This window comes from Schistocerca nitens, chromosome 7, assembly GCF_023898315.1.
Source record: "Schistocerca nitens isolate TAMUIC-IGC-003100 chromosome 7, iqSchNite1.1, whole genome shotgun sequence".
NCBI lineage: Eukaryota > Metazoa > Arthropoda > Insecta > Orthoptera > Acrididae > Schistocerca > Schistocerca nitens.
Window position 1 is genome coordinate 68443751 of NC_064620.1, and position 11281 is coordinate 68455031.

The following is an 11281-nucleotide window of genomic DNA, read 5'->3' on the forward strand; positions in this document are numbered from 1 at the left end:
AAATGACACTCTGCTTCATGCACGTTTATTAGTAGGTGTGATAGTGACTTGTATGTATGTGTATGGGACCCAAAAGCAATGAGAATTTTTCTCTAGCAGTTGACAGAACATTTGTTGCTTCATGCACGTTTATTAGTAGGTGTGATAGTGGCTTGTATATATGTGTATGGGACCCAAAAGCAATGAGAATTTTTCTCTAGCAGTTGACAGAACATTTGTTCCGAATTCTCCCACTGGGTCCCCACACTACCATTTTGTTATCAGTTGCTTTGGTGATACAGGTGTGCAAACATTATTGTGGTCGGTGTGACTGTTTTTGTAAGCACTGTTTCACGTGTTCGGCGATTTTTCAATGGCAGACTTTAATACCAACGTTATAGCATCACGTTCTGTTTCCTGTTTCAGAAATCAGCAACGGAAACTGTCGCAATGTTTAGGGCGGGCTATTGGGAGAAAGCGTTGAGCCAGGCAAGGGTTTGAGAGTGGTTTTCTTATCTGAAAATAGTCAAATGTCAACTGAAGACGAATCACGACGGGGACGTCTTTCAACTTGCACAACGGACGAAAACATTGAAAAATCCGTGTTTCGACTATGTGTGAACGTCGTAGAACAAAGCTGAATTGGCGAAAATGATTGTAACATCCTGAGTTCATGCTAACGAATTTTTACTGAAGATGATGCAAGCTGCAGCAAAATTCATCCGTGTGTGCCCTCTGACGACCAGATAGCCAATTGTTTGTGGGTGTGCTGGGAATTGAAAGAACAATGAGCAATTGATCTGGATTTTCATGCAAAAAGATACGAGGTGTGGCTAGAAAAAAACCGGACTAGTACTGGTGAAACAATAAAACGAATGCAATAAGGCTGAAAGTCGCGTGGCCTGTCACGTGACTCTTGCTCCGCCTACTGCTCGAGTTTCATCTGCCTCATGCACTCAGTCTGCCCGTGGCGTCTGCTTTAAGTAGTTGACGTTTTGTCTGTGCGTCGGAAAATGTTGAGTGTACAGAAAGAACAGCGTGTTAACATCAAATTTTGTTTCAAACTAGGAAAATCTGCAAGTGAAACGTTTGTAATGATACAACAAGTGTACGGCGATGATTGTTTATCGCGAACACAAGTGTTTGAGTGGTTTAAACGATTTAAAGATGGCCGCGAAGACACCAGTGATGACACTCGCACTGGCAGTCCATTGTCAGCAAAAACTGATGCAAACATTGAAAAAATCGGTAAACTTGTTCGACAAGATCGCCGTTTAACAATCAGAGCAGTGTCTGAGTTAACAGGAGTTGACAAGGAAAGTGTTAGGCAGATTCTTCATGAAAGTTTCAACATGAACAAAGTGTGTTCAAAAATGGTTCCAAAGTGTCTCACAATTGAACAGAAGGGACGCCGAAGAATGATTTGTTCTGACATCCTGGAAAACATTGAAAGTGATCCCACCTTCTTACAAAATGTTATTACTTGCGATGAATCGTGGTTTTTTACTTACGATCCCGAAACTAAACGCCAATCGATGCATTGGAAAACTCCTGGTTCTCCACGACAAAAAAAAGCACGAATGTCAAAATCGAAATTCAAGGCAATGATGATTGCTTTTTTTTGACATCAAAGGGATTGTGCACATTGATTGGGTACCAGAGGGACAAACAGTGAATCAGCATTACTAAATTAGCGTCCTGGCTACCCTACGTGAGCGAGTACGGAGAAAACGGAACGATTTGTGGAGAAAAAAGTCATGGATCCTTCACCAAGACAATGCCCCAGCTCACAGTGCGTTGTCAGTGAAGACGTTTTTGGCAAAACACAACATTCCCATCTTAGATCATCCACCCTACTCACCTGATTTGGCCACCTGTGACTTTTTTCTTTTCCCTAAAGTCAAGTCAGCTTTGAAAGGAACAAGATTTGAGACTGTTGAAGCAGTAAAAGAAAAAGCGACGGGAGTAATGTATGGACTTATCGAAAATGATCTGCAGCATTGCTATGAACAGTGGAAAATTCGTATGGAGCGGTGTAGAGACCGAGGAGGAGAGTACATTGAAGGGGATAACATGAAATTGTAAATAATTGTAAATAAATGTTTTTTCCAGCATCAGTCCGGTTTTTTTCTAGCCGCACCTCGTAGTACGGCCGTCGAATCATGGTGTTATGGATGCAGCCCAGAAACCAAGCAACAATCCAGCCAGTGTGTAATGGTTCTTTATTTACGTGACCATTACGGCACTCCAACCCCTGTTCTCGATACCAGTAATATCGTACTACTTTTCTGCGAAGTAACAGACATATTTTTGTGACAATATTCACATTTGGTTTTATTAATGTTTAGGTACTCCGATGTATCGATATATTACAGTGATATGGTTCTTGTGTGTATTCATTTCTGTGAGACTGTCATAATCTTTGACTTATTTGTAACCGATTTGGTGCGAATGCGCACAGAGCAGTCTTTGTTTCACTTTCCAGAAGTTGAGTTGTTATTTCGCTTTGTAAAAGAACAGTCAAGTCTTGTGTTTGGTTAAAGTGGAAATTAAATATATGAATATTGATACAAAACTGTTTTCTTGATGATGTGACAATTAAGAAGAAGTATATGTGAATTTACAAGAAGTTTAATAAAAATGTGGATCGTGAACACCAAGTCAAAAATTATTTCTACCATACTATTGTTCTGATCTGGGATTGTTTGATCATTAAGAATTTCCTGAAAAATTTGTTAGGTCTTCAAATATTGTTAAAATACAGATCTGGACCTTCTAGCAGTCAAAGTGGAATCACCCTAGAATGAACAAGATGAGCCATAACAAGTTCGACGAAATCTACGTGGGAAGCCATTCAAGATAAGTGCCAAAATTAATGACTTTGTTTTACAGTGACTTCATTATTTCCATTCTGACGACACCATCCACCGTCAATAACTTTGTTGTTGCCCGGTAAAGCGAACATATGTTGCGTGAGCAACATTATTAATTTGATTTCTAACCTACTTTGCAAGTGGTGGTATTGTTAGAAGTGGATGATTCCTTCGTCACCAGTACCAAAGGAAGCCTCGCAGGTGAGATCTCATGTGAGGACCCTTTTTTTGACATCAAGTGGATCGTCCACTGAATTCGTTCCCCAGGGTGCCGCAGTTAACCAATAGTACTATTCTGAGGTGCAAAAATGACTATGTGAAGCAGTGAGAAGTGAGTGACATGCATTGCGGCGGTCTGGAGATTGGATTTTGCACCACGACAACGCCTCTGTGCACACAGAATGGAGTGTCAGGTAGTTTCTGGCCAAAAATTAAATGGCAGCAGTTTCTCACCCACTCACCAGACCTAGCCCCCTGCGAATTTTTTTCCCCAAGACTGAAAAGAAACCTGAAAGGGAAGCGTTTTCGAAGCATAGAAAGGGAACTTAACGAGTTTTTAAAAACTGTTTCCACCAATGGAAACAACGTTGTGCCTGATAGACACCATTTTGAAGCTGTTTAAGCTCTGAAATTTTTCTGTCAAATACACGATGTTTTGTGAAATAACCCTCGTTATTTTTGGGTCGCCCCTCATACTTGAGATTGTCACATGTGTGAAATGCTTCTGACGGATCAGTATCCAGCATCTTGAGCAGCACAGTTCAATTTCTTACCTTTCTACTGCAGTTACAGTCACTCAGGGTAATTTTTTGCCAGTCAGAGTATCTTTGTACAATTTACTTACTGGTTTTGTTTCTAGTTGCAGGTGTTCCACCTACTGGCAACACACTAAGATGACGAAAGTCATGGGAGACCTCGTAATATCGTGTCGGGCCTCCTTTTGCCCTGTGTACTGCAGCAACTCGACACGACATCGACTCAACAAGCCGTTGGAAGTCCACTGCAGAAATATTGACCCATGCTGCCTCTATAGCTGCCCATAATTTCGAAAGTGCAGGATTTTGTGCAAGACCTGATATCTCGATTATGTCCTCCCATAAATGTTCGTTGGGGCTCATATCGGGTGATCTAGGTGACCAAATCATTCGCTCACACTGTCCAGAATGTTCTTCAAACCAAGTGCGAACAAATGTGGCACTGTGATGTGGAGCATTGTCATTCATAAAATTTCCGTCGTTGTTTAGGTATATGAAGTCAATGGCTGCAGATGGTCTCCAAATAGCCGAATCTAATCATTTCCAGTCAATAATCGTTTCAGTAAGACCAGAGGACACAGACCATTCCATGTACACACAGATCACGCCATTACGCAGCCACCATCAGCCTGCACAGCGTCTTACTGACAACTTGAGTCCATGGCTTCGTGGGGTTTGCGCCACACTCTAATTCTACCATCAGCTCTTAGAAACTGAAATCGGGACTCGTCTGACCTGGCCACGGTTTTCCAGGGTCCAAACGATATGGTCACAAACCCAGGAGAGGCGTTACAGGGTGATGTCAGCTGCTAGCAAAGACACTCGCGTCAGTTGTCTGTTACTATGGCCCATTAACGCCAGATTTCGCCCGACTGTCCTAACGGATACATTGATTCATGCGGTTATTTCACGCCGTGTTACGTCTGTTAGCATTGACAGCTCTACGCGATGTTCTATGACGGACAATGTGTATGTTACGGTGAATGTATCTCCAATAGTCGCGAAGCACAATAAGTACTAGGCAAATTTCGTAGTTCCATTACTTCTTATCAATTATTCAAAATGACAGTCACAATCGCATTATTTATTTTGCCGCCAACTGGTTTCAACCCGCGATGGGGTCATCTTCATGGCAATTTACACCATTTGGTCGCTCCCTGGAGTCGTCACCCTGCCTGTGCACGGTTGGTGACGACTCCAGCGAGCGACCAAATGGTGTAAATTGCCCTGAAGATGACCCCATCGCGGGTTGAGACCGGTTGGCGGCAAAATAAATAATGCGATTGTGACTGTCATTTTCAATAATTGATTATAAGTAAATTACTCGCTGTTTATCTCCATACAACTATGTTGTCTAAAAATCCATTACTTCTTGTTTAACTCATCCCATGGTGAGGTCATAGATGGGAACACTGCAGGGTTGTAATTCTCTGCAATTTCGGCTATTTCTGCCTATACTGCTACCTAACCACTTCCACTAGGACCTACTCCTGTCTAACTGCTGTGACTCTGTCATCAGAGCGCCTGCGTGCGAATTTTAATAGATTTCCCCTTCGCCCATGCCAGTCCCAGATTTGGCGTAATACTGAAGTGCCCTCGCTATCTCACTGGCTCTAATCAGGCACTGTTTTTCAGAAGGTGAGTGCAGGGAAGTAGGCCTTTGTTGTAAATTCATGTCCTGGACCTGCTGTAGGCTTTTCTTGACCTATATGTGCCCCTTCCAGAGATTCATTCCTTTATTCCCCTCTTACTTTTGCTCTGAAATGATGTTTACGGCTTACAGTGTTATTTCTTAAGCACGGCTGGTGCCTGCATGGCGCCACCAGTGGGAAAGATTTCCTTCTACATGACTGCCTCTGACATTTTACGTAAGCCTGTTGTTGTGCTCTGGTACTCTAACACTACCTGCCTCCCTCGTAACTGCTACCTAGTTCTGCTCGTGAAGCTTTCCCCTGTTATTAAATCTTAATACTTGGCAGTCATTTCTGTGGACACAAGAAGTGATGCACCTGATTCAGGTCCTCCAGCTAAGTCTTTTGCAGCACTTTTTCTCGAAAACAAAGAGGTTAGCTACCTGCTCGAAACATGACCCAAAACACTATCCCAAAAACGAACAAAACATCAGTCTGCTGGTTTTGGCTAATCTTACTTAAAACCTTATCAAATTCAGTCAAGACCCTGTCACAGGTTGGTTGGCTGTCTGGTTGATTTGAGCTAGGGGACCACACTGTGAGTTCATCGGTCCCATCTGATTAGGTAATGATGGGGAAGAAAGTAGGCCATGCCCTATCAAAGGAACCATCCTGGCATTTGCCTGAAGCGATTTAGGGAAATCACGGAAAACCTAAAGCAGGATGGCCATACGCAGGTTTGAACCGTCGTCCTCCAGAATACGAGTCCAGTGTGCTAACCACTGCGCCACCTCGCTTGGTCTGTCACAAGCAGCAACAGTACCCTGTAGTTGTTCAGTAGGAAACGCCCCAATCCGGATACAATGTTATAATTTATTTCTGACTTTTGAAGCTGCACTTTGTAGACAATGTTACTTACTGTCTGGGAACACAGCCAGTAAAAGATTAACAAAGCTGGCAGTCACTCGAGAAGATTGGTGTCTCACAGCAGCCAAAGAGACAAATGGATCTCTGCCTTCGTCATTGCGCGTAATCTAGCACCATCGGTCATTGTCCAGAAGTTCCTGCAGTAAGCGCTTGATGTGATTGCTTTGGGGCAGGACCTGGTTGCTGAGACACATCACAAATGCATGACGCTATTTCTGCCTGCGCAACAAAAGACAAAAAATACGTGGGGTCTAATTAAAAATTATACTTTTTTTCACTGAAGCTGGTAATTTCCAATGCATTTTATCGAGTCAAGGGCACCACCAGGACTATCCTTTCCATTGCTGGAGCTGACGATCACCTGAGTGCGTCCATCAGTGAATGGGGGGATGCCAGGGGCTATGTTTCATGTAGTTGCATTAGAGGTGTGGCTGTTTGCAGCAATTAACATGAATATAGGAACTGTAACCTTCCTAGTAACCTTGAGTACCCTTCCCTCGCATGACTGGACAAGGCCTATTTGCCTATGTTGCTGAGGGGAAAGTTCGTTTTACAGAGCATGAACTGAACAGTGAATTTTTCAGATGTGTACTCTGCAACCCACCAAAATTCTGGATCCTCAGTGCAACGAACTTCGAACACACACTTCCAGTTCGTCGAGTAAACCATGAGTTAACATATACATTAGATAGAGTCAAACTTAAACAATACTGTGAGATGCGGCCACGTGCTCACAAAGATGGAAAGCCACTACAAAATCTCTTCCCTGATTGTGAGCAAATTTCACCTCACCCTCTCATCTCATCCCTCCTTGGCTCGGTCCAAAGGAAGACAATACAATCTTCCTAGCGTGTGTATAACTGAAAGTAGTTTCTGTCAACTAAGACCCACAGCAGCATCGGAAATATTAGCCAGTGAGGCTACAAACGGCGCAAAGAGTGGCCCCTACTGCCCAAGCCCCTGCTCCTACAGTCCTCACTCGATCTTGGGCCAACTGTGTTGCTTTGTTCCAGAATGTTTCAGAATGTTAGCTCATTACTGTCTCGACCATCCACCGCATGCCAATAGCCCGATGACTGCTTGTGGGTGTTCTAATGACACTATTTTATGCTTACCACTACAGATCTACAATAAATCCTATTCCTACATAACAGCAATCAGATCGATGGGTGTTGGCGTGCAACAATAGTAATTTTTCAGTTTATATCCGAAGCTATGTATTGTTTGTGAACTTATCATTTTTTTTCGTCCGTTTTTCGACAATCACTCGACTTCCTTGATTCACACGAATGCCAAACATAAAGAAATAGATCAATATGGCTGAAATTGGTGTGCATTAAGGCTTAATTCGCATGAGTGTGTGTCTAGTGGCACTGGGAAGTCGCTTCGCGTAAGTGTAGAGTCAAGTCTACATGTGGGTATGGTGTGAGTTATTGAACCATTGGAGGATAATGAAGTTTTGGATCCATTAGGTTGTTTTGTGAAACGTAGTATTGGAAGTGTACAAGAGGGAAACGACGGGCGAGTAGTCCCCGTGAATGTGGATACAGCTACAAAGATTGCCGGAAGCGACATGTCCATTTTCTATATTGGAAATTGATGTCTTAGGACCTTTCAGTTGAACACCATCGGGGAACAGATTCGTTCTGACAATCATAGACCATTTTTCGAGGTATGTGGAGATGGTGGCTATGCCAAATCAACAGGCAGCAATGGTCATGCAAGTGTTAATAAACAACTGGATTTGGAAGTTTGGTGAGCCAGAGACAATAATTACTGCCAAGGGACCAACTTCATGTCATATTAATGAAGGAACTGTGTAAATTGTTGAACTTAAAAAGGTTGTGGATGAGCACATTGCATCCACAGGCGAAATGAAGGACAGAACGGGTACACAGAACAATTGGGAAGATGCTGAGGTTTTATGTGGGCTCTCAACACTGTCAGTGGGACGAGTATTTGAAGCATATTGTATGCGCATACAATGCAAAAGTCCGTACAAATACCGGTTTGTCTTCATTTGAGGTAGTGGACAGGCGAAAAATGCCGTCACCATTTGATTTATTGAAGCTACAGAAAGGAAGGGCCAGTGAATCTGTACGTCAACTTGCGAGGACAATACGGGATTTTTGGAAACGGGTACAAAAGGCGAATACGAAGATTTTGCAAAGGCAGGAAGACGCAGTGAAGCGGGAAGGAAGTTTACTGCACTATAGAATAGGGCAATGGGTAATGCTATCCAGCCCCTATATGTCAAAATGGAAAACAAAGAAGTTCGTCACGAGGAATCAAGGGCCATACCAAGTAATTGAAACCACATCCCCTGTTAATTTTAAGCTTCAGCTGCCAACTAGAACAATGATAGTATAAAAATGGTTCAAATGGCTCTAAGCACTATGGGACTTAACATCTGAGGTCATTAGTCCCCTAGAGTTAGGACTACTTAAACCTAACTAACCGAAGGACATAACACACATCCATACCCAAGGCAGGATTTGAACCTGCGACCGTAACAGCAGCGCGGCTCCGGACTGAAGCGCTTAGAACCACTCGGCCACAGCAGCCGGCAACGATAGTACACATTGGGCGGTTGCGGCCATTTAAGGATTGTCCAGATGTGATTCCAGGCATGTCACAGGAAGGGAAGAGGAAGAAAGACAGAGTGGCGAGGGGTGTGAAGCACAGGGAAAACCAGGAAGATTGGGTACAGCATGATGTACCGTATGCCTTGTGATCCAGAAAGTGGTAGAGTATTTGCAGTTTTTTGTTTTCTTGCTATGTATCATTGGGTTTGTGTAGAGTAAGTAGGCATTGTATTTTCATATGTTGTATATGTTTTCGTGTATTGTGAGCCTGCTGGGGACAGCGGTCTTTTTGAAGAGGGAGGAAGGGTCATAGTGATCACTGTCCTCAGGTCACTGGAAAGGGGAGCGTTGAGCAACCTGGTAGAAGTATTGCTGATCTCGGCAGTTGACAGCCGGTGCGCCGAGATGACAGGGGAGGAATTATGGAGCTGCCATAGAGGGAAGGTACCGGTATGTCCAGCCACGGTGATCATCTCCAATTGGGACACGTGCACAGTGCAGCCAGGAGGAAAGAAATAGACTGTCCAAGGGACATCTTGGAGCCAACATTGAGCTTGCAACAGGTCGGGAAGCATTGGATCTTCTCCACCTACGAAAATTCGATAGTAGTAGCAAGTTATTTTGACCAAGGAGCATTTGCAGAAGCGAAACGTATAGAGCTCGAGGTAAGCGGAATTTTAATCAATGGAACTGCGCGTAACATAACAGGACCAACCTTCCATCTGCCAGCGTCAATTTCAGGGCTCATGCAATTGAATGTTACACAGCCACAGCTGTACTGGGCAGAAGCAACTTCAGAGTTTTGCCAAGGCAGAATCTGACCTTGTTAAATCAGACTCTGAAGTCAGGTCTGTTGAGATCCGTAAACCAGTTCATTTCAGAGCAAGAAGGGCGCATATCAGCCGAACGGCTTGTGCGACATGTCGCTCAATATAGGGAGAGGCAACGACAAGTAACGATCGGTTTGAGCACCTCTGTGCCAAGTGCCATCGCAGCCTTAACTTTGTTGTGTGTTGTTTTCATTCTGATCAGGTGGAGGGCCAATTGCCAGAGGGAACCGATGGTAGTCCAAATCCCAGTGGATTGGATACCGAGGGCGTAAGTCGGGTAGGTAAGGGGTGGATCGAGCATTAAGTGGAATGGTCATCCAGAAAGGAATGTCATGTGTTTCAGAGGACTAGACCACATCTAAGTTTTCTAATAGTAGTAGTAAATATGTCATAAGTACGTGCTGACCCAAACAAGTTTAAGAGTAGTTAGAGGTCGACCCGGGGACCGGGTATTTCCGAAGGGTGAATAATGTAGGGGCACCATCGTTTAAGATAGGAAAGTTAGATTCAGTGCAATATTTCTGAGCGCACAAGTTACAGCCAGACAGAGGCCTGTTGACAGTAAGTTACGCTGACCAGTGGTTGCGAAGAAGAATGGAGGGCACAGGGCCGTCTAACTGCTGAAAAGAGTAAACGCAGTGACTTCCATGGCATAAGTTACAAGCAGAAGGGGCCCACTGGCGCAACCTAGGTGTTATGCGTATGTGACTCGGAGCAGTGTGTTAGCAAAACAGAGGTGCACAGCCGCGTTTAAATAGGTGCCAGTTTTCTAACGAGGGGGATTCAAGTGTGGCAGCTCTCCTGGACGGCGGAGTGTGTCACACCACCAGCTACACACAGCAGCAGATGGGGCGCCAGCATTCCAGTCGACGGCGGGTCACTGGTTCGATCCTCTGAGGCCAATGCGGGGTCCACAGCCAGCCAGCGGCGGGCCACTCGATGGCTCGCTACCGCGAGCAGTTTTGTTGCCTCCCAACAAATGCAAGAGGCATCTCGAGGCGAGGGCCGCAGATTTGGCTGTCTGATCCCAGGCGTTTGTTGTCGCCACGATCTTAACCACAGCGGCGAAGAAGCACGTAGCAGGCTGCCCTGCAATTGCCAGCGAGTTGTGCTGAGGCAACGGGGACGAAGGCCGCAGACTCGGCCGCCGGTGAATCCTGACGTCGTCAAAACTCCACGGCTGTACACGGCCGGCACGCTGCATTACACTGCACAGGTCGCTGAGGTAGCCCTTCAGCGCCAAGCTGTTTTGCAGACAGTGAAGTGGCATCCCCAGCATCGCGGGACCCTGTGACGTAGACAGAGAGAAACACAGCACTGTAGCTGGGAATAATAAAACACTTGAAGACCACAGCCGAGTTTCAATGTGGTGCACCTTGACAGTTTCCACCCAGTCCTACATTCCTTCACTACATGCCAACATCTACGTCTGGCAGTGAGTATTTATAATAGTGTGTATTATTTCATGCAGATAACAGCGCACACTTTCTTGAGGAACTGATTGTATTTGCCACCAGTTCGGTGTTAAGTTTTGGAACCTGTCAGAGCGTGAGTTTCCATGTACCACAGCTGTGTCATACTTGCAAGCGATTTCAGCATGTGGCACAGGATTGTTCTAGTTTCTTTGGGTGATGATACATCGAAAAAATTATTATGTAATTGTTGTGTGTGTGTGTTGGAGGTACAGTTTTTCTATTTTTA